This window comes from Triticum dicoccoides, chromosome 3A (assembly GCF_002162155.2).
Source record: "Triticum dicoccoides isolate Atlit2015 ecotype Zavitan chromosome 3A, WEW_v2.0, whole genome shotgun sequence".
Classification (NCBI taxonomy): Eukaryota; Viridiplantae; Streptophyta; class Magnoliopsida; order Poales; family Poaceae; genus Triticum; species Triticum dicoccoides.
In genome coordinates, this window is record NC_041384.1 from 381,193,786 (window position 1) to 381,218,652 (window position 24,867).

At 45.8% G+C, this 24,867-nt stretch overlaps 1 long non-coding RNA gene across 2 annotated transcripts; it reads left to right on the forward strand.

Annotated features, from left to right (window-relative positions):
* The first annotated feature begins 21,058 nt into the window (after window positions 1–21,058).
* On the forward strand, window positions 21,059–21,908 carry LOC119271576. Of its 2 annotated transcripts, XR_005134620.1 has the most exons (3): window positions 21,059–21,104; window positions 21,201–21,503; window positions 21,608–21,908. It is a non-coding gene; the product is annotated as an uncharacterized LOC119271576 (long non-coding RNA). The 2 variants fall into 2 exon arrangements; XR_005134619.1 differs by having other exon boundaries at window positions 21,063–21,503.
* The last annotated feature ends 2,959 nt before the right edge of the window (window positions 21,909–24,867 follow it).

Genomic DNA, 24,867 nt, shown 5'->3' on the forward strand with positions numbered 1-24,867 from the left:
GCTCAAGTGGCTCCTCCATTTCAGAGCATCATCATGATCTTGATTCTGGACCATCTTTGGCAGTTGCAAAACAACTCCATTAATCCTTGATCCTAATATTCTCAAAATTACCAGGATGTAAGTCCTTCTTACCCTGAATCTACCAGACGACTCCATTGACCTCAATCATCAACCTGTTGAGCAGAAGTACACGATCAAGTTTACTGTAGTAAACTTCAGAGGGTAATTACCAGTTAACCATAGCAGTTTTCACCAAGCTACCACCATAGTTGTGACCTCCCCTAGATGAACTACTTACTAGACAACATTTGCAAGCCCCTCTCCCCCACTACATGCCAGTGCACATGGTGACCACGACAATGGCGTGTCTGTGCACGTGCTCTGTGTGCAGTGCGCGCGTCCAGTGGCTGTTTGTGCTGGACCCCCTCCTCCTCTCGTCGTCTTCGTGCTTGTGATCATGTCCCACAACTGTCCCGCGTCATCGCCGTCCTCCTGGACCCCTCTCCCCCTCCGTCCGCTTCCTCACCGATGCAAGCCGCCGTGCGCCCACGAACGCACTGTGGCCGACCGAGCTTTAATGGCGTTCGGCTCCTTCTCCTCTTGTCCTCGAGCTCGCCCTCGTCTCCGTGATCCCTGCATCAATAGCTCATCGCCTTCCCCGAGCCCATGCGCGAGCACACGCGTCCGTGGCGCCAGCCGCGTGTCCACGGCGATGCCAGCTCGGCCATGCCCTCGCCCGGCTATATATAGCCCTCCCCCGAAGCGTTCGAGCACACCAGCGGCCTCCGCACACTCCACTAGCCCTCCCCAGCCCCTCGCCCGAGCCTCTGGAGCTCTCCTCGCTCACCATTGCCGCCATGGCCGTCGCTCCCCTCGGCCTAAATTGGCTCAAGCCCGAGCCACTCCCCTCCCCCTTTCTCCACCACTAGAAGCCCCTCACACCGGAGATCCTCCCCACCCCTTCTCTTCTTGCCGGAGCCCTTGTGGCCATACTTTTCCAAGTCCGGCCGCCGCCCCTTGCTGCCTGCCGCCCCGAGCCGCGGCTGCTCTGCACTTCCCCCGACGCTCGTGGACCTCTGGTTGGGTGCGGTTTCGCATCCCGCATTCGCCGGTGGCCGGAGCTCGGTCGGAGAGTGCCGGAGCCGCCCGGACCGTCGCCGGCGTCCCCCTGCCTCTGGTCCTCTGCTTCCGATCGGGGCGCAGCGAGGAGGAGGAAGAAGACAGGAGCCAGGCGAGCCCCCTCCTTCCCTGACCCCAGCTTGTCAGCCACTTAGGCCGGCCCCGCGTTGACCCACCCGGTCCAGCTGGATAAGTGACTGGCCCCACAGCCTGTGGGACCCGCACGTTAGCCGCTCAAGCCCCGGCACTACCTCTACCACGTGTTTAAGTGGAGGCGTAAACACTCCAGTATGTTTTCGCTTAAAGAAAGCGTACTTTCCCTTTGGTACGTTTCCCTTTGGAGAAAGCGTATTTCTAACTTTGCGCTTTAGCCTTATCCACTCAGGGACTTGTTTGTGATGATATTTTTGCAGAAAAGTCCCTGAACTTCAACCCTTCATATCTTTTTAACCACAACTCCAAATAAGGTGAATCCAAAACCCACTTCTTCGTCTCGTCGAGCCTGTTCTGTTGGTTTCATTTTCACTATGGTTTGACATACTGGAAATGACCTTTTTGCCCTTGCACGTAAACAGCCCTCCGAGAGAGAACTGTTCCGGCAAATCTTTCCGTGGCTTCACCGCACTTCTCCCCGGTGCCTTCTTCATCCCCAGGCAAGCCACAATACCCACTTGCATGATAGTCATGTAGTAGCCATGGTTTTCAACTTGAATATTTATTAAATGATTGCTTGTTTAAAATATGGTTATCGTTGTTTCAGAAATACTTTTGGATTTGTGCTTACTTGTTTGCTATGTTGTTATGCACCTAGTTATCATGTCCTGCTAGTTACTAGTATTACTTTCATATTGCCATGCTTGATAGTAGTACATGTTGGGTTGGTCATGCTCTTAGGTGCATGACTAACGTTGGTTACTGAGTACTGTTAATAGGCATTGTTCCATTGCTGTTGGTTGGTTATGTGTTACTCGGTGATGTTATTGATAAATTCTTGCTTGTTATTTATGGATGATGCTAGTGGTCATGACATGTTATACTATGAGTAGTGTTGCACTTATAATATTAATGCTCGTCATTATGCCATGTTCAGTTGGAGATTATTTCATAGTCAATATGATGGACAGTTATGTTGCATCCCGTGCTTATGGTGATATCATGTTCATGCATTGTAATTGCATCATGTTATTTTATCATGGCTCAGCATTTTGCATTCAAGTTTAACCGGATTTAATTGAACTTGAACAACTGTTGGCTGAGTCATGGTGCCGCCAGATTGAAACTGACCAGTGCAACCATGCTTACCTTATGGGGGTTCCTAACTGGGTCTATTGTCGTGCATCTCGCTGGTGCCTCCCACGAGGGAAGGTTATGGGCGTGCGTACCCTGGCCCGGTAAGGAGGAATAACCTTGCGTGCCCGTTGTTTTTATGGGTCCGGTCCCCTTGAGGGAGTTTTCCCCGTGAGGGAGTTTGACACAAGATCGAAAAATTCATTTGTAGCAAATGGTTCCTTAATGAAATCAAAAATATCGGGATGAATACTTATAGATTTAAGATCCGCAGTTTCCTTACTAGATGATTCACCCTTATTCTTAGGAACATACATAAGCTTAGCAATTTTAGTGGGAGGACTAAGAGTATTCTTTGCGGAAGAAAAAGCGGTTCCCAAATTGGTAATGATACCCTCAAGTTTATCGATTCTAGAGGAATCTAGATTTATTTTCTCATCTACCATGGGTTCCTTCTGCTTAATATTTTTCAAAGTCATTCCTACCTTAGACCCATATTGAGTGATTTGATTATGAATCTTTTTATCTAGATTTTCAATTGATTCAATAGTAGCAACTTTGTTTTCAATAATTTCAAGCCTTTGCATAACATGCTCCAAAGTTAACATAGTTCCATTAACCAAAAGAGGTGGTGAGCCAAATAAGTCTATCATAGCATTATAAGAATCAAAAGTATTGATACCCAAGAAATTCCCTCCGGTAATGGTACCAAGGATATATCTATACCAAGGACTAGCACCCACATAAAAATTATGAAGAAGAACTGAAGTAGATTGTTTCCTGGTAGCTTTGTTTTGAGCACTGCAAATTCTATACCAAGCGTCTTTCAGATTTTCTCCCTCCCTTTGTTTAAAGTTTAGAACTTCATTCTCGGGAGATAATGGAGAAGATAAAAGACTAGCCATGACGACAAGACAAGCGAGAAAAAGGCAAACAGAGAAGGGGAAGGGGAAGGAGAAAGAGAGGGCGAATAAAACGACAAGGGTGAAGTGGGGGAGAGGAAAACGAGAGGCAAATGGCAACTAATGTAATGTGGGAGATAGGGATTTTGATGGGTACTTGGTATGTTGACTTTTTGTGTAGACTCCCCGGCAACGGCGCTAGAAATTCTTCTTGCTACCTCTTGAGCTTGCGTTGGTTTTCCCTGAAGAGGAAAGGATGATGCAGCAGAGTAGCGTAAGTATTTCCCGCAGTTTTTGAGAACCAAGGTATCAATCCAGTAGGAGGCCACGAGAAAGTCCCTCGTACCTACACAACACATAGAGCTAAACGCAACCAACGCGATTAGGGGTTGTCAATCCCTTCACGGTCACTTACGGAAGTGAGATCTGATAGATAATATTTTTGATATAAATATGCAAAGTGAAAAGTAAAAGGCAAAGTAAAAACAAAGCAAGATTAAAGTGATGGAGATTGATATGATGAGAATAGACCCGGGGGCCATAGGTTTCACTAGTGGCTTCTCTCAAGAGCATAAGTTTTCTACGATGGGTGAACAAATTACTGTTGAGCAATTGATAGAATTGAGCATAGTTATGATAATATCTAGGCATGATCATGTATATAGGCATCACGTCCGTGACAAGTAGATCGAAACGATTCTGCATCTACTACTATTACTCCACTCATTGACCGCTATCCAGCATGCATCTAGAGTATTAAGTTGAAAATAGAGTAACGCTTTAAGCAAGATGACATGATGTAGAGAGATAAATTCATGCAATCTGAAATAAACCCCATCTTGTTATCCTCGATGGCAATGATACAATATGTGTCTTGCTGCCCCTTCTGTCACTGGGAAAGAACACCGCAAGATCGAACCCAAAGCTAAGCACTTCTCCCATGGCAACAACTACCAATCTAGTTGGCCAAACTAAACGGATAATTTGAGGAGACTTGCAAAGATAACCAATCATACATAAAAGAATTCAGAGAAGATTCAAATATTGTTCATAGATAGACTTGATCATAAACCCACAATTCATCGGTCTCAACAAACACACCGCAAAAGAAGAAGATTACATCGAATAGATCTCCACAAGAGAGGGGGAGAACATTGCATTGAGATCCAAAAAGAGAGAAGAAGCCATCTAGCTAATAACTATGGACCCGAAGGTCTGAGATAAACTACTCACACTTCATCGGAGGGGCTATGATGATGTAGAAGCCCTCCGTGATGACGGCCCTCTCTGGCGGAGCTCCGGAACAGGCCCCAAGATGGGGTCTCGTGGATACAGAAAGTTGCGGCGGTGGAATTAGGTTTTTGGCTCCTCTTCTGATCGTTTGGGGGTACGTGGGTATATATAGGAGGAAGGAGTACGTCGGTGGACCACCGAGGGGCCCACGAGGTAGGGGGCGCGCCCTATAGGAGGGGGGGGCGCCCCTACCCTCGTGACCGCCTCCGGTACTTCTTGGAGTAGGGTCCATGTCTCCTGGGTCTTATCCGAGAAGAAAATCACATTCCAAAAAGGATTTTTCTATTTGGACTCCGTTTGATATTCAGTTTCTTCGAAACACTAAAATAGGCAAAAAAACAACAATTTTGGGCTGGGCCTCCGGTTAATAGGTTAGTCCCAAAAATAATATAAAAGTGGAAAATAAAGCCCAATATAGTCCAAAATAGTAGATAATATAGCATGGAGCAATCAAAAATTATAGATACGTTGGAGACGTATCAAGTGGCCGGGAGAGTGTCATGACAATTGATCGGTTTTGTCGAAACGCCGTTGGTCCACCCGAATGGGAGTGCGAGGCCATGGGTTCCATGGTGTGGGTACAGTGTGTTACCTCTGCAGAGTGTATATTAAATCCATCGATAGCCGCGCCCGCGGATAAGGGCCCAATTCGTGTCGGTCCCACCATGAGTCAATAGTATTAATAATAACTTGATTAATGACAACCCCGGTTCGGTAATGAAATAAGTTGGTGGTGATCGCCGTAAGGATCACGAGTTACTTTGGTGGTGATCGCCGTAAGGATCACGAGTTACTTTGGTGGTGATCACCATAAGGATCACGAGTTACTTTGGTGGTCATCGCCGTAAGGATCACGAGTTACTTTGGTGGTGATCTCCGTAAGGATCACGAGTTACTTTGGTGGTGATCGTCGTAAGGATCACGAGTTACTTTGGTGATGATCGCCGTAAGGATCATGAGTTACTTTGGTTGTGATCGCCATAATGATCACTGTGGCATCGAGGATACCGAGTTGTTGGATATTCGTGATGTTGTGCGAGAATCATGGGTAAAGATCAAGCTCCTTGTGGTCATTTAATGATTACTACGGTATTGTTTATACCAAGCTTGATTTGATCCTGAGATGATCGTGTGATGTACGAGGTTGGTAAGTGATGCGTGTGATGGTTACGAGATAACCCGAGCAGAATAATAATGCATATAGTGTCATCATGCGGCACGCTAGTATCATCAGATTCATATGTTCATGCCATGCCCATATTGTTCTAGCGGTATCATGTTCATGTTGCCTTTGGATTCTTAGTGGCTATTATGATTATTTTCATGATGGTAGCTGGTATTATTTTGGGAGTACTACTTTGGATGTCATGTTGCTCATGTCATGTTGTTATGATGATCTCAGTGAATTCATGTTTAACCTGTAATTGCCATGCTGTTGTTTGTCTTGAATGCTTCTGGTTTATTATGAGCTTGCAAGTACATTCAATGTAATGACCTGGCGTGTCATGCCAGCTTGCAGGTCGTGTCTGGATTGCTTGACGGTTCGGTGTTGTTCCTGTGTTCGCAAGCTAGGATAAGCGTTCCAGCCAGAGTCCCTACGAATTGGAGTCCATTACCACCATCTTCGTTGTTCCGCTGCCAGTAGTTTTTCCGCTGCTAGAGTTATTCCGCTGCTTCGAGTTGTTTTGTTGCTTGCATAGAGCAACTGAGGATGGTGTAGTGTCGTCGTGCCGATGTTATTCATTATAATATCGGAGACCTTGTAATCATATTCGTGTCATAATAGAAAGCTGGTTTGTTCTATGCTAAGCAGTGACGTATTCTAGAAGACTTCTCCTCGATCTCTGGGCTGGAATATGGGGTGTTCCAGTTTCTCTGAGCCGGGGTGCCACAGCGCTTGGTATCAGAGCAGATCTGGTTGTAGGATGCCCTAGCCCGCGCGAATGTTAGAAAGCGGTAGTATAGACCCCGGTTGGATTGTTGCACTTGATTATTGCATTTGTTTGTCGCATAGCATGCATATAGATTATTATTTTGTCACTAACGGTTAATCTTGTGAGTGTAGGTGGCATCATTTTCGGTCCACCGCCTGCACCCTCCTTCTTAGCATGTCTGCTCTTTGGTGTTCGGCGTCATCTCTGTCCCAGCAGAGTGATGCCCTGGTACCCAGAGTTCCAGACACCATTTGCAGGAGTTATGCTTAGGTGTCGCGTATATTTTTCCGCCACCCACCATATTATTTCGGTGATAGGCTTGTTTCTATGCCGAATCATGCCATCCATCTCGTCCCCTTGGCAACCCTTGCTGATCTTGGTTATCAAAAAAAGGGCATTGCCAGCGAGCCTTGTTTTCCCACCGCTACCCTACCCAGTCTTCCACTATTATCTTGCCATGTCATTTCATTCTTTGGACGTGTACGATTCCCTTCGTACGCTTGATAATAAGGTGGTCGTGACTTTTGTGTCTCGCTACTTGATCGTCTAGTCCATTCTCACCTGTGTATCCATCCAAATCCAGCCACTGGTCAGCCAGTGCTTGGTGTGGCTTCGGTTACGCCAACTCCTTCCACACATGGGTACAATTTTCGTGCACACCGCCACAGCATATTAGACCGTAATACCAGATTTTCTGTGAGATTTGTGTGCTTAGGTGTGCATACATATTATTGTGTGAGTAGCAGTAATATGTGATGATTGCTTGATTAATTATATTAGTAGTATGCTTGTGTGCTTTTGTTTTAGTCGTTTCTTTTGTTTATTTCTTTGGGCCTTTGGTGTTACAAATTTTCCCCTATTAAAGTTGCCCGTCAGCCGACACCGGACCCGAAGAGTCAGCAAGAAGTGCATATATTTGGAAACTTAGCTAAATGGAATTGTCAGCAGACTGCAGTGAAATTGGGAATAGCTCGTCTGAATACAAAAGAAATCCTGGATGGAATGTCAGTATAAAGTTTGCATTAACATGCACTCCTCACAACAATACGGAATTCTCAGCCGACTGCATTCAGATTGGGGGATATCTAATCGTGTTACTAAGTGTTAAGTCTCACTCAGCATGCACTCCTTATAGCAGAAATGATCAAATCAGCAACGAGATAAATTGTGTGCAAGGTTGACAGAATATTATCAGAGGTACGGTTCAGATACAAGTTTAATTTTTTGTTGAGGATGATTTTGGAACCCGATGTACCTGGAAGCAAGCCAAAAATATGGCATGTCCTCAGAAAAGGAGGATAGTCCTACAAAACCCTGTTTCATGCAAGAAATCAAGAACACAACTTTTAAGATGGTTATACATGTGGAAATTGGTCCGCATATCACAATAAAAAATTTCTGGTATAAGTAACTCAATCTTCCTTCGCAAGATACCCAAAAAGCTTCCAAGGCAAGATTCTTCTATCTTCCTCAATACGATACATGGATGATTTCTCGTACAAGGTACTCTGCCTTCTTAAGTAGGCAACCAGAAAAGTTTCCGGCATAAGGTACCGAGTGTTTCCCCAGCAAAGTCTTTAAGGGGGTAAGCTTCTGAAGCACGATATCCAGTCTTCTTCAGCAAGCTGTCCGATGAAAGTTTCGAGCACAAGCCATCCAATCTTCCTCAGTAAGACATTGGTACAAAATAGCACACTGTGAATTGACAGCATATGGAAGTGAATCCCAAGAATGAGATCCGCAATATTTTGGTCAAAAGCAAGAATCAGTCAGAATACACGTCTGTCTCAGGAATCAGATTCTCATATATATGCGGTGAGCATACCACCAAGATCTTACAAGTCACTCGAATGAGGATCTGACAACCATGTGAGGATGGTTAAGAGAAGAAAGCTAGTATACACAGTAGTGTGACAAAGGATTACGAGAATTGACGACATCAATGAGCTCAATGTTCGGATGATCATTTTCCGACGGTTAAGACTTGAGTGGTGTTGAACCTGCAATTTAATGGGGTACCCTGTTAGAAAAATGAGGATAAGCTGCAATTGACGAAAAATTGCACCGACAGTACCTATGGTGATACAAAGAAGCAATATGACCCAGCTTTTTCAGCCAAGGATCCAGACCAAGAAAACAATTATGAAGGAGCAAGACCAGTGATGTGGGTATGAAAATTGTTGCAAGACCCGCGTGGTGCAGAACCACCGTCAGTCAAGTCTGCAGATATTATCATACATGTCGAACTCTTATGCTAGCCACGACAGGCGACAATCAAATATTTGGTACGAATCCAATACTCAAGACAGTGGAACCAGTTAAGATGATTTAGAAATTTCCGCGATAAGCCAGAATCTGTCAGGAAAGCGGTTATGACCCATTTCACTATTTGGAACCTGAAGGACCTGCATTTAGTAGAGAAACCCAATGCAAGGATTTAAAGCATGGGTGGCCACTAGAAAAATCTGATCACCACTTAATGAAAGATAATCAGTGCCGGATGACACACCCAGCGGAACTCACTCTTGGATTTGTGATTCCGACATATATTTCAGTCATGAGAGTCAATCACAATCAGTTAAGTCAGCAAATCTAAAAAAAGAAATTGGATCCTGTAAAAGCATGAACAAGCTAGGTAAGATCTATCAAAATATGGATATATTAAAGCAAACCACCCCAGGGCTAGTCAGACAAAAATTTAGTGGGAACAAAAATAAGAAAAAGGATGCCCAAGTTGGAAACGGTTTCCTAAGTCAGTATCTTCATACTTGTTCCCTGAGCAACCAAATCTCGAGGACGAGATTTCTTTAAGGGGTTAAGGTTTGTGACAGCCTAATTTTTTGCCCTTTCTTTTTCTTTTGTTTTTCTGAGGTTTTTGCTTGAGTTTTACTTTTCCGTGGCTTCATGGTCTGGAAACTGAAGACGATGAACTCTTCTTTGCTTCCAGAGTGCCTTGTCATACCCAAATCCTTCCCTAGACCCTTTCATTTTCATCCTAGCCCAAATCCCAATATTCTTTTCCATGGGAATATTCCTTTTCTATTAAAGGAATAACTCAAATTGCCCTAGGTTGTGAAGCAACCTATATTTCTATCACTCCTAAAATTTCCAAATAATTCTCATAAATTGTTTTGGTCATATCTTTCTCAAATATGGAAAAATATTTCATTTGTCATGTTTGTCATCATGCTCAAATAATTCATTTTCTATTCTGCCCTAAATGGCAGAATGTGAAGCAAGTGCCATTTATCTTTTACCAATTGACCTCAAACTCCTTGGACACCTTTTCCTGTCCATATCATTGCCACATGACAAAGTGCAACCTCATTTTCCTAGTAGTTATTTAATTATGATTTTCCAAAGTTCCTGTCTGAGGGAACTGGTTGTGAAGGAAGTACAAGCTAGGCATATCCAAATGAGTTGCAATTTTGCATGGCCCTTCATATCATCATATAATAGCCCTCCACCAAAGAAGAGCTCATGTCATGCCTCCATGTGAGCTCACCTTCAATTCTTTGATTCTGTCCAAAATTTCAGATTGTGAAGCAAGTATATTTTATCTTGCTCCCTTATGGCTGCCAATTTTTCTAGGCCTTCCGTTATCCATATAACTTACCTCCACCCATTTTGGGCATGTTTCATCAAGCCATTTGTCCTCTAGAATATTTGCAAGTTTCTGGTCAGTGGAAATGTTTGTGAAGGAAGTACCATTTTGGTTTATCCAATTGGTATGAAACCTTTTGAGCATATTCATATGGCCAAATGAGCCTGCCTTGCCAAAGTTCAGCTCAAGTGGCTTCTCCATTTGAGTGTATCATCATGATCTTGATTCTGGACCATCTTTGGCAGTTGCAAAGCAACTCGATTAATCCTTGATCCTAATCTTCTCAAAATTACCAGGATGTAAGTCCTTCTTACCCTGAATCTACCAGAAAACTCCATTGACCTCAATCATCTCCCTGTTGAGTAGAAGTACACGATCAAGTTTACTGCAGTAAACTTCAGAGGGTAATTACCAATTAACCATAGCAGTTTTCACCAAGCTACCACCATAGTTGTGACCTCCCTGGATGAACTACTCACTAGACAACATTTGCAAGCCCCTCTCCCCCACTACATGCCAGTGCACATGGTGACCACGACAATGGCGTGTCTGTGCACGCGCTCTGTGTGCAGTGCGCGCGTCTAGTGGCTGTTTGTGCTGGACCCCTTCCTCCTCTCGTCATCTTCGTGCTTGTGATCATGTCCCACAACTGGCCCGCGCCATCGTAGTCCTCCTGGAGCCCTCTCCCCCTCCATCCGTTTCCTCACCGTCGCAAGCCGCCGCGCGCCCACGGATGCACTGTGGCCGACCAAGCTTTAATGGCGTTCGGCTCCTTCTCCTCTTGTCCTCGAGCTGGCACTCGTCTCCGTGATCCCTGCATCAATAGCTCGTCGCCTTCCCCGAGCCCATGCATGAGCACACGCGTCCGCGGCGCCGGCTATGTGTCCACAGCGACGCCACCTCGGCCATGCCCTCGCCCGGCTATATATAGCCCTCCCCCGAAGCGTTCGAGCACACCAGCGGCCACCACACACTCCACTAGCCCTCCCCAGCCCCTCGCCCGAGCCTCTAGAGCTCTCCTCGCTCGGCAATGCCTCCATGGCCGTTGCTCCCCTCGGCCTAAAATGGCTCAAGCCTGAGCCTCTCCCCTCCCCCTTTCTCCACCACTAGAAACCCCTCACACCGGAGATCCTCCCCACCCCTTTTCTTCTCGTCGGAGCCCTTGTGGCCGTACTTTTCCAAGTCCGGCCGCCGCCCCTTGCTCCCTGCCGCCCCAAGCCACGGCTGCTCTACACTTCCCCCGATGCTCGTGGACCTCTGGTTGGGTGCGGTTTCGCATCCCACATCCACCGGTGGCCGGAGCTCAGCCGGAGAGTGCCAGAGCCGCCCGGACCGTCTCCGACGTCCCCCTACCTCTGCTGCTCTGCTTCCGATCAGGGCACAACGAGGAGGAGGAAGACAGGAGCCATGTGGGCCCCCTCCTTCCCCGACCCTACCTGGCAGCCACTCAGGCCGGCCCTGCGTTGACCCGCCCAGTCCAGCTGGATAAGTGACGGGCCCCACAGCCCGTGGGACCCGCACGTCAGCCACTCAAGCCCCTGCCCTGCCTCTGCCATGTGTTTAAGTGGAGGTGTAAACACGCTACCACGTTTTCGCTTAAAGAAAGCGTACTTTCCCTTTGGTACATTTCCTTTTGGAGAAAGCGTATTTCTAACTTTGCGCTTCTCCCTTATCAACTCAGGGACTTGTTTGTGATGATATTTTTTGCAGAAAGGTCCCTGAACTTCAACCCTTCATATCTTTCGAACCACAACTCCAAATAAGGTGAATCCGAAGCCCACTTCTTCGTCTCGTCGAGCCCGTTCTGTTGGTTTCATTTTCACTATGGTTTGACATACTAGAAATGACCTTTTTGCCCTTGCCAGTAAACAGCCCTCCGAGAGAGAACTATTTCTTGCAAATCTTTTCGCGGCCTCACCGCACTTCTCCCCGGTGCCTTCTTCATCCCTAGGCTAGCCACAATACCCACTTGCATGATAGTCATGCAGTAGCCATGGTTTTCAACTTCAATATTTATTAAATGATTGCTTGTTTAAAATATGGTTATCATTGTTTTGGAAATACTTCTGGGTTTGTGCTTACTTGTTTGCTATGTTGTTATGCACCTAGTTATCATGTCCTGCTAGTTACTAGTATTACTTTCATATTGCCATGCTTGATAGTAGTACATGTTGGGTTGGTCATGCTCTTTCGTTCATGACTAATGTCGGTTACTGAGTACTGTTAATAGGCATTGTTCCATTGCTGTTAGTTGGTTAAGTGTTACTCGATGATATTATTGATAAATTCTTGCATGTTATTTATGGATGATGCTATTGGTCATGACATGTTATACTATGAGTAGTGTTGCACTTATAATATTTATGCTCGTCATTATGCCATGTTCAGTTGGAGATTATTTCATAGTCGATATGATGGACAGTTATGTTGCATCCCGTGCTTATGGTGATATCATGTTCATGCATTGTAATTGCATCATGTTATTTTATCATGGCTCAGCATTTTGCATTCAAGTTTGACCGGATTTAATTGAACTTGAACAACTGTTGGCTGAGTCATGGTGCTGCCAGATCGGTATAGACCAGTGCAACCATGCTTACCTTATGGGGGGTCCTAACTGGGTCTATTGTCGTGCATCTCGCCGGTGCCTCCAACAAGGGAAGGTTATGGGTGTGAGTACCCTGGCCCGGTAAGCAAGCATAACCTTGTGTGCCCGTTGTTTTTATCGATCCGGTCCCCTTGAGGGAGTTTTCCCCGTGAGGGAGTTTGACCACGACGGTGGTGGGGTGTCTTTGGTAGACACGGGGCCAGCCAGGACTAGCCCAGTTGGGAGTGGGTCGGAGTGACCGGGAGAGTGTCATGACAATAGATCGGTTTTGTCGGAACACCGTTGGTCCACCCGAATGGGAGTGCGAGGCCATGGGTTCCGTGGTGTGGGTACAGTGTGCTACCTCTGCAGAGTGTATATTAAATCTATTGATAGCCGCGCCCGCGAATAAGGGCCCGGTTTGTGTCGGTCCCACCGTGAGTCAACCGTATTAATAATAGCTTGATTAATGACAACCCCGGTTCGGTAATGAAATAAGTTGGTGGTGATCGCCATAAGGATCATGAGTTACTTTGGTGGTGATCGCCGTAAGGATCATGAGTTACTTTGGTGGTGATCGCCGTAAGAATCACGAGTTACTTTGGTGGTGATCACCGTAAGGATCACGAGTTACTTTGGTGGTGATCGCCGTAAGGATCACGAGTTACTTTGGTGATGATCGCCGTAATGATCACTGTGGTATCGAGGATACCGAGTTGTTTGATATTCGTGATGTTGTGCAAGAATCATGGGTAAAGATCATGCTCTTTGTGGTCATTTAATTATTACTACGGTATTGTTTATACCAAGCTTGATTTGATCCTGAGATGATCGTGTGATGTCCGAGGTTGGTAAGTGATGCGTGTGATGGTTACGAGATAACCTGAGCATAATAATAATGCATATAGTGTCATCATGCGGCACGCTAGTATCATCAGATTCATATGTTCATGCCATGCTCATATTGTTCTAGCGGCATCATGTTCATGTTGCCTTTGGATTCTTAGTGGCTATTATGATTATTTTCATGATGGTAGCTGGTATTATTTTGGGAGTACTACTTTGGATGTCATGTTGCTCATGTCATGTTGTTATGATGATCTCATGTTAATTCCTGTTTATCCTGTAATTGCAATGCTGTTGTTTGTCTTGAATGCTTCTGGTTTATTGTGAGCTTGCAAGTACATTCAATGTACTGACCTGGCGTGTCATGCCAGCTTGCAGGTCGTGTCTGGATTGATTGACAGTTCGGTGTTGTTCCTTTGTTCGCGAGCTAGGATAAGCATTCCAGCTAGAGTCCCTGCGGATTGGAGTCCATTACCACCGTCGTCGTTGTTCCGCTGCCAGTAGTTTTTTCGCTGCTAGAGTTATTCCGCTGCTTCGAGTTGTTCTGCTGCTTGCATAGAGCAACTGAGGATGGCATAGTGTCGCCGTGCCGATGTTATTCATTGTAATATCGGAGACCTTGTAATCATATTCGTGTAATAATAGAAAGCTGGTTTGTTCTATGCTAAGCAGTGCCGTATTCCAGAAGACTTCTCCTCAATCTCTGGGCTGGAATACGGGGCGTTCCGGTTTCTGTGAGCCGGGGTGCCACACTCCATCTCTGCCCAGTATGTCTTAACATGGGCAAGATCCATCCGCGCACCCTCTATGCAGGCCGACCACTTTACAGCGTCGATATGCGGCACAGCACCAAGGAATTGTTGCACTAAACCAAAATAACTATTCGGCCTTGGTCCCCTCGGCCAAAGATGGTCCACGACAGACCTCATGGCAAGTACGGACAACCTATGAAGCTCGGCCCACTTGGCCATTTGTTCATTTAACAGCAGCGGACGCGTTGGAGCACTGAACTGCGACCAGAACAATCTTTCCACTTCATGATCTTTCTGGTCTTTGAAAAACTTAGTCGCATCAGCAGCACTCATTGCCAAGTCCGAGTACACATCTGCAGCACTCCATAATTGACCCATAGGGGCATACTTCGGATCTCCGAACATCCTCCGCAACAAAAAGGGCTTCCCAGTCATGATATCCCCAGCTTGACAGAGCTCCTCCTTCGCCGCTCTGATTTCAGAGCGGGTTTCCTTGGCTGTTTCCACGACTTTCTTCAGGTCAGTCGCTTTCGCTTGGCTTTCCTTTTCAAGGAGCTCATATCAGCCGGCGGCATCTTTCATCTCAACAACCATCTTGGCTATTTTATCTTCGCTCCGGTGATGAGCAGCCTGTTCGGCTCTTAAGTCTGCGGCCGCCTTTCGGGCGGCCGCATCACTTCTCCTGGCTTGTTCTTTGGCTTGGGCAAGTTCCTCCCGAAGGGCCTCCACAGCGGCAGCTCCATCTGCAGTCACATCATATTATAGATACTAGAATCATGCTCCTCTTAATATTTGTTGACCACCCGAAAATACATACCCTGTGCCTCGTCAAACCGCTTGTTCACAAGCGCAATGTCGGTATCTGCCGCGTCAAGTTGCCGCCTCAGTCCGGCAGACTCAACAGTCCGTCTAGCACCAGACCCTCAGCCGCCTGCACATGATAGCAGCCCGATCATTACCTAGGACTATGATCCTCTGTTTGCCGCCTTTGGGAAGCAACCAGAGTCTCAATGGCTACTATCTGTATAGAGCGCACCTGGTGTGTGTGGTACCGTCAAAAAATTTGTATATTACTTTGCGTACCTAAAAGCCTCTTAGCAGGCTCGTAAAAGCCTCATGCAACCCACTTTTGGCGGATGAAATCCTCTCAACCACCGTACCCATTAAAGTACGATGCGCCTCTGAGATAGTCGATTGCTCCAAAAGACCCATCAGTGCGTCCGGTTCGGCACCGGACAATCCCTGACTCTTTCTGTTGCTCTCCTTAGGAGTCGAATACTCCGGACTTCGGGTGGCTGAAGGGTTACCTTCTAGCCTTGGCGGATCATGAGAAATCCTCCGTGATGACACCTCAGGGTCATTCGCCCCAGGAGGCGGGGAGACAGGGGGAGGCGTTTCGCTCTCCATCATCTCCGGAAGAAGATCCCCTGAAGACGAACTCTGTTGAGAAGGGCTACGAGCTGGACTGCAAGATATATGTCTCGGTTATTATGCTTGGAGATAAAGCAGGATATATTTACCAAAGTACTCTTGTGATATATTTACCAAAGTACTCTTGTTCACTTACAGCTTGGTGGAGGGTTGGCCCCGTTGCGGGCGCTGTGTGGTAAGGATGCCCTCCGGGGCAAGGCCCCCTGGTGAAGGTTTCTTCCCTCATCTGGAAACCTTCGTTTCCAAGTCTTCAGAGGCGGTCCTTTTCCTTCCTTGGGGAGAGGGGATTCTAGATTCTTCTGCCCGATTATCCTCCTTCGCGGAGACACTAATTCCCCCGGTTTGGATGAGTAATGTGTGAAGCCCGCTTTTGGCTTATTTATTCCTCCCTTTATCTTCCCCTGATGGCACTTGATAAGGTGCGTACTCAAGCATCCTGGCTAGTACAGGATCCCGTGAGCCTTCGGGAAGGGGGACCGAACATCCGATCCTCTCCGCCTATCTGAGAGCGATTTTTTCAGAATGATGTTATGACAAATAAAAAGACAACATGTTCGGCCGCAGAATTACTTATGTGGGTATCTAGACGATTGCAGTTGAGACCCGCATCCTCGGTGATGTCCCAACACTTTATTCATGATCCGAAGAACAATCCATACATCTCTTCGAGCGTCACGCCAAAGAATTGCTGAATAGTTCGTGGTCCTTCCGGGATGAACTCCCACATACGGAGAGATTGACGTTGGCATGGCAGGACCCGACGAACTAGCATAACTTGCATTACCTTGACAAGACTGACATCCCTCTTGAGGAGATCTCGGATGCGACTTTGCAATGTCAGCACATCATTAACTGGCCCCCAATCCAGCCTCTTGTTGACCCATGACGCCAGTTGCGGCGGGGGGCCCGAGCGGAAGGCGGGTGCAGCTGCCCACTTTTTACTTCGGGGGGCTGTGATGTAAAACCACTCCCACTGCCATAAGTTGGACACCTCCGGGAAGGAACCCTTTAGACATAGAGCATCGGCGCCTTTGCTTATTATGGCACCTCCGCATTCTGCGTGTCGCCAATCGATCATCTTCGGCTTCACATTGAAGGTCTTGAGCCATAAGCCAAAGTGTGGGGTGATGCGGAGGAAGGCCTGACACACGACGATAAACGATGAGATGTGAATGATGGAATCTAGAGCTTGATCATGGAAATCGAGAACGTAATAGAACATAAGCCCTCTTACAAAGGGATCAAGATTAAAGCCTAGCCCTCGGAGGAAGTGGGAAACAAATACTACACTCTCATTGGGTTCGGGAGTGGGGATGACCTGCCTTTGAGCAGGCAGCCTGTGCGAGATTTCGGCGGTCAGATGCCTGGCTTCCCTTAGCTTCTTGATGTCCTCCTCTATGACAGAGGAGGCCATCCACCGACCTTGAAGGTTGGATCCAGACATGGTTGGAGGTCCGAAGCGCTTAGCCTCAGCCTTGGGTGTTGGAACTCGAGGTAGGGGAGGGGAAGGATCGAGTGCGAGAAGAAAAGGACAGGCCTGGGGCCCTTTATAAACAGGGTGAATATCAAGCGTCCTCCGCGTGTCCGTTTGGAACTTGCCTAAAGTCGAGGAGTCATACTAACAAGCACGATTGGGTTACCCACACCCGTATTGATAAAAATCCCGTGATAAGGGGAACACGATCTCTGCTTTGACAAGACGTACCAATAAAACTGCCTCGCAACACGTGTTGTGGCAGGCTGGGAAAAACGGTTCATAATGACCGGACCACGGCAGGATGTCACGTTATGAAAAGTTGTCAGAATATTAGATTTATAGAATAGTATACTCTCTACGGTGGTATGTGGAATTTGTTTTACAGAGACGAATACAATCCTTGTGTTCAGAATTTTCTATGGAGTATTCAGAGAAGGAACCCGCCTTGCAATGCCGAAGACAATCTGCGCGCCGGACTCATCGTCATTGAAGCCTGGTTCAGGGGCTACTGAGGGAGTCCTAGATTAGGGGGTCCTAGGACAGCCGGACTATTGGACTATGAAGATACAAGATTGATGACTTCGTCCCGCACTACAAGAAACCTGTTAATCCATAACGGATTTCTGGTGACGTTATAGGAATCCGTCACGGATCCGGAAGATGAGAATGGATCCCAAAACGATAACCCCCAGACACAGAGGAGCCGTCACGAAAACCGTCACGGAATGAGTCTACGGCCTAGCTTTTTTTGTTTATACACCATCCAAACCGTCATGGATGGCTCATGCTGATGTGTCATGCGTTTTTATTTCTTTTTGGCCCACATGTCAATTCTGACTACGTCCATGTCAGCGTGCTGTAGGGTGTGGGTCCCACATGTCAGTATGAGAGAGAGAAATCACAACAAAAATAATTGACCGATCGAGCTAGCCACATGATCAACTCCTGCTTGCTGTTTAAATACGGACCAGAAATGTATATAGAAAAATCCATGTACCACTCGCCTCTAGCACGTAATTGGGCCGGTCCTGTACGCCAACCATTAAGTTTCTACTCGTTTTCTTTTTATTTTGTCCAAGTTCATGTTTAATATTTTTTCCATTAAAAAAGTTACAATACGTATTAATATACAGTTATTGTGTATTTTAAATCTCTATTCTATTTTCATTATTGTGTACCTTGAAGAGGTAAACATGAACTTTCTCTAAAATTTACGTGGACCTAAAGCATGTATTAAAAATTATTGTGTAAATACTGTATCTTAATTCAGGACCAAAAGCACACAATTATTGTATACTGTTCAACCTGTATGAAAAATTATTGTTTAAAAATAATAATTTTAAGAAATGTAATAAAAATGTTGCACATGTTTATAGTCTATAGAAATGTAAGCTTGGTTGTATATAATAATTTTTAATACACGTTGAAAATTTTGTAAAAACACATTGATTTTTATAAATACACATTATCTATTTTTTTGAATGAATGACAAACATTTTTCAGAAACATGTTGACAATTTTTCAATACAAGTGAAACATTTTCCAAGAATAATTTTGTAAATGCACTAATACTCTCTTTAAGTTTTATGGCAGTTGTAATTTTTTCTTACAATTCTTTTTTTCAGACAGAAAAAATAATATCAAAAATACAAATAAAAATAAAAACTTAAAAATATTCTGGTATACAATTTTTTTACGAACCTTCTAAAGTTTTTATTGCGTCATATGATGTACACTCGGCAAATAATTCATGTTCTTTTTTAGATGCACAAAATGTGCGTTGAGTGCCCGACACTAAGCAATCGGTGGACCATTTTTTATTTTCCTTTTTTTCATTTCTTTCTTTTCTTTGCTTTGATTTCTTTTATTTTCTTTTTATATTTATTTTCTTATTGTTTTTCTTTTCTTGGCTTTGCTTTCTTCTCTTTATGTTCTTTCTTTCTTTCAGGGTGAGATTTGCATGCAAAGTGTCAGAATAATTATTTACTCTCTTAATGGTCTTGAAACTTTTCCGACACTCAACATACACCATCACATGTTCCATGTCAAAAATTGACATTTTGTGTGGTTTGTTTGCTATATTTAAGCCATCAAGTCCATTTCTTGATATTTAACGAATATAATTCACATTTGAATTGCAAGAGCATTAGGGTGCCAAGAATTGACAGTAAATAGCTCTAAATTCCCGGACATATGTTTGCAAGGTACTATGATAGGTACCTTTGCAAAGAAAAACACATTGTATGTAAACTATATAAAAAAGTATATTCACATCTTATTAAAGAATAAATGTTCAAATACAATAGGAAATGTGAATGTGTTTTTAAAAAGTTTATACATTTAAAAATATATAATTATGTGAGAAGAAAAAATTATGTATCAAAAAACCGTGCGTTATTAAAAAATGTTCATATAATGCCAAACAAAGTTCTAAGAAATCTAAAAAAAGAAACAAAAAATCCAAAAAATAATAGTGGGACATACTACACATTGGCCGGCGGGTCCTCCTCGGCAGCCATTAAATCTGGCTCCATATAGCGGCCCTGCCCTCCCTCACCATTGCAACAAAGGCAGTGCTGCAGAACCCTTTCCAACATAGCTTAGTGTTGCAGAAACATTTGCAACAGAGGTTGTGTTGCCGTTTTTTTCCAATATAGGTTATGTTGCAGATTGTTTTTTCCGTCTTCACTTTTTTTGCAACATTGATGTTGTTGAGGAAGGAACTTCTGCAACACAAACGATGTTGTAAAAAATATTCAATGGAGATGGTGGTGTAGAAACGTGGTTGTAGTTGACTCCGGGATTGTGGTGGTTGTTCACATGTCGTCGGTGGGGCACCAATGACCATGGCGGTGGATGGGCTGGGCTAGTAGATCTCTCTGTCCCGAGCCGGATCAATGCAGTTGACGGCGACGACGTTGCGATGGATGATGCGTGGTGGTTGGGGAGGGTCCCGTGTGTGCTCTCTCTTCTCACGCGTGGCAGACTATTTTGGGAACATGCTTGGGAGAAGCACATTCATGGGAGGGTCCTGGAGGTAGAAGATGAGGCTCAGGGGAAATATGTGGTTGTGTTCTCTTCCTTTGAGATAAGAATGGGAGATTGGTGGTGCGGGTCCTACATGGCACGTGCCACATAGTCTTTCTTTGAACACAGTATAGACGCAAGCACTCATACATACGCGCATACACTCAGCCCTATGAACACACACCCTACCCCTATGAGTATCTTCGAGAGATTGAGCACCAGAACTTGAACCCTGGTAGGCTGGGGATACCACTGTCCCTCTAATCATCTAACCACAGGTTCGTTCGTCATGTGCCACACAATCGTGGGATTGCGTACGCAACACAAACCATGTTGCAAAAGCAACCTCCACAACATGGGCCACATTGCAAAGCTCGTGCGTGTAATGAGTGTTTATTGTCTGTCGTGCGATCGACAGTAAATCTGACGGTCGTAGAGGCGGTCGACGCGTGCCAACAATCCGCCAAGTGATGGCAAGAATTTTCCAAAATAAAAAAAGGAAAATAGAAAATAAGAAAAAAACAAAAAGAAAACACAAAACTAAAAATGTTCCAAATTCCTGGCCGGCCCACAAGGGTTTCCCAGCTGAGGAGGCGTGGATCCGGCATGATACAAATGATATATCCTGATTGGTTGAATCGAGCATCATGCGGATCGCGCATCCTAACCACCCGTTCTCGCAGATCCAACGGCAAGCACACAGTCTCTCTGTCTCTCCTCTTTCTTCCCCCACCCCACGCGCCGCCATCTTCTCTTCCACCGAGCAGTGACTTCTCCTGTTGCTTGCTCTTCCTCCGTCCAGATCTGGCTCCTTCCTTCTCAATGAGCAGGCGATGGATGTTCAGGTTCAGGCGCTCGGATGCCGCTTGGACTTAATTACCTTGTTCCTTCTTCCATGTTGACTCTCATCTCAGCCCACCGTTCTCCCGATTCGAGTGCAGGTCGAGGTGCTTGGAGGCCAGATGGAGGAAAGTATCACCACCGCGACATTCAGGCTGCTTCCACACCGTCCAGGGTTGCCACGCTGGGACCCGGTGAGTGTTTGGCGGTGGTGGCTTTGGCTGCACGTGCCCGTCCCCAGGCTTGGTGGCGTTTATGTTCCGCTACGATGGCCGGGTGGCTGCGCCGAGTCCCCGCTGTCGGGGTATGCTCCATGCTGGGCCGTAGCCTCCCATTCGTTGTGCGGGGCCTGCCTTCATGGCCTTTGCCGTCCTCGCCGTTAGCTTGTCCCTCGAGTTTGGCAGGTTGAGCCATTTGTCGATTCAGATTCTCCCTTGCCTTTTGCTTCAGATTCTCTCTTCCCTTTTCTTCTGATTATCTAGGTGTCGTATGGTTCATCAATGTGCAGGTAACTACGGTTCCATGGTGTCCCTATCGGTGGAGAAGGTCGGCTGGACAGGAGCATGGCTCGACCCGAGATGGTGGTGGGGATGACATTAGCGGACACGGCCAGATCTGTGGCCAGAAAAGCCATGGCGGTGAACTCCGATTGACGTCCTACTCGCGCTGGGCGGCGCTTGATGTGGTGACTGCAGAATAGTATAGCTGCGGGCAGAGTAGTAGGCTAGATGTGGAAAAATAATCTGTAATTTCAAGTTTTTTTGCTGTGTGTTTCTTCCTTTTGATTAAAAAATGTTATTTATTTGGTATGTTTATGCAATTTCCTTTTTTTATTTATAAGTCAATGGGCATATATAATCAGAAAAATTCTTATTACCTCAAAGTTTCCTAGACCAGAAAAATAAAGTGATGGGCTAATGTCCTAGACCAAAATTTGTGAGCCTTGAACCGTCCTAAAATTTCATGGGCCGATGGTCTTAGACATAGTTGAAATTTAGTGGGCCAAAATTCTAATTGGGCCAACTACTACATGGGTTTCCATGTCAGATCCATGTTGACCGCCACGTCAGATGATGACATGGAATGCACAGTTAACGCCGTTATCTGATAGTAAGCTGTGACGGTCAATAACCGTCATGGATCCATGACAGTTTTGGCGATTCGTCAAGGACTGCATGGTGGTTAAATTATGACGCGATATACATGACGGATTTCGTTTCCGTCATGGATGACCTACCTTGACGGTTTTGTGCATATATGTGACAGTTTGAATCCGTCATGGATTAACACATTTCTTGTAGTGCCGTGTCCGGATGGGACTCTCCTTTGCGTGGAAGGCAAGCTTGGCGAACCGTATATGTAAATCTCCTTCTCTGTAACCGACTCTGTGTAACCCTAGCCCCCTCCGGTGTCTATATAAACTAGAGGGTTTAGTCCATAGGACAACAATAATCAGAATCATAGGCTAGCTTCTAGGGTTTAGCCTCTACGACCTCGTGGTAGATAAACTCTTGTAATACTCATATCATCAAGATCAATCAAGCAGGAAGTAGGGTATTACCTCCATCGAGAGGGCCGAACCTGGGTAAACATTGTGTCCCCCGCCTCCTATTACCATCAGCCTTAGACGCATAGTTCGGGACCCCCTACCCGAGATCCGCCGATTTTGACACCGACAATCATGACAAACAATCAACCCAACACACAATCACACAAGAGGCAAGCGAAAGAAGGCGAACAGAAAAAGGACGAACGGAAAAGAGGCGAATAAAACAGCAAGGGTGAAGTGGGGGGAACGAGATGCGAATGGAAAATAATGTAGTGATGGGTACTTGGTATGTCTTGACTTGTGCGTAGATCTCCCCGGCAACGGCGCCAGAAATCCGTCTTGCTACCTCTTGAGCATGCATTGGTTTCCCCTTGAATAGGAAAGGGTGATGCAGCAAAGTAGCATAAGTATTTCTCTCAGTTTTTGAGAACCAAGGTATCAATCCAGTAGGAGACTACACGCAAGTCGCCTAGTACTTGCACAAACAAACAAGAACCTCGCAACCAACGCGATAAAGGGGTTGTCAATCCCTTCACGGTCACTTACGAAAGTGAGATCTGATAGAGATAATAAGATAAATGTTTTTGGTATTTTTGTGGTATAGATTGGAAAATAAAGATTGCAAAATAGATAGTAAACTAGAATTGTAGATTGGAAACTTATATGATGTAAAGTAGACCCTGGGGCCATAGGTTTCACTAGTGGCTTCTCTTAAGATAGCATGTATTACGGTGGGTGAACAAATTACTGCCGAGCAATTGATAGAAAAGCGCATAGTTATGATGATATCTAAGGCAATGATCATGAATATAGGCATCACGTCCGTGTCAAGTAGACCGAAACGATTCTACATAAACCCACAATTCATCGGATCTCGACAAACACACCGTGAAAAGAGTTACATCAAATAGATTTCCAAGGATATCGAGGAGAACTTTGTATTGAGATCTAAAGAGAGAGAAGAAGCCATCTAGCTAATAACTATGGACCCGAAGGTCTGTGTTAAACTACTCACACATCATCGGAGAGGCTATGGTGTTGATGTAGAAGCCCTCCATGATCGAATCCCCCTCCGGCAGATCGCCGGGAAAGACTCCAAGATGGGATCTCATGGGTACAGAAGGATTTAGGGTATAAGAGTATATATAGGCGAAAGAAGTAGGTCGGTGGAGCTGCAAGGGGCCCACGAGGATGGGGGCGCGCCTGGCCCCCCGTGGCATGCCCTCCTACCTCGTGGCCGCCTCGCTGCTTCCTTGACATCCACTCCAAGTCTCCTGGATCATGTTTGTTCCAAAAAAGATCCTCGCGAAGGTTTCATTCCGTTTGGATTCTGTTTGATATTCCTTTTCTGCGAAACACTGAAATAGACAAAAAAACAGCTTTGCACTGGGCTTTCGGTTAATAGGTTAGTCCCAAAAATAACATAAAAAGATATATTAAAGCCCATTAAACATCCAAAACAGATAATATAATAGCATGGAACAATAAAAAATTATGTATCAAAGAGCGCCCTCGCCCAGGCCAAGGAGCAGGCGCAGGTGAGCCAAGCGGCTGCTGACAAAGTGGCTGCGGATTTAGAGGCCAAGCAGGTCACCCGCCGCAAGTATGAGGAGCGGGTGGCCGAAGTGGAGCAGGATCTCAAGGATGCCGCCAGCAAGTGCGAGGCCTTAGAGGAGAAGAATAAGGCCCAAGCGGCCAGTCTCACCAAGGCTCTTCAGGAGGCCAAGGAGGCGCGGACCGAGTCCCGAGCAGGTCACGAGGAGATCAAGCAGGCCGAACAAATAGCGGCTGGTAAGTCCTTTTCTTTTACAGAGTATATTTGGCGGTCGGAGATATGCTTTTCTTAATCGACTATGGATTTCTCCAAACGCCTTTGCGGACCTTCCGAGGAGTGTTGCCGACGCCGCATAGTATTTCCAGGCCCAAGAAGGGAACACGACGGAGAAGCTCTTCTAGTCACAATACCTAGCGTTGGAGCGGCCAGCGCTGCTGAACAATCAGATGATGCAGCTGGCGGAGCTGCATAGGATGTCCGGTTTGGCCATGAAGGACATCCTAGTCTGGCTATGGCCAGCCGGACCCATTCCTAGCAGCTATTTCAGCCTGGTCAAGCAGCTCGGCGACGCCTGGCCCCGAGTTGAAGCTGTAAAGCGCTCGATGTGCATAGAGGGTGCGCGGATGGCATTTGCCCGTGTCAAGATGCACTGGGCGAAGATGAA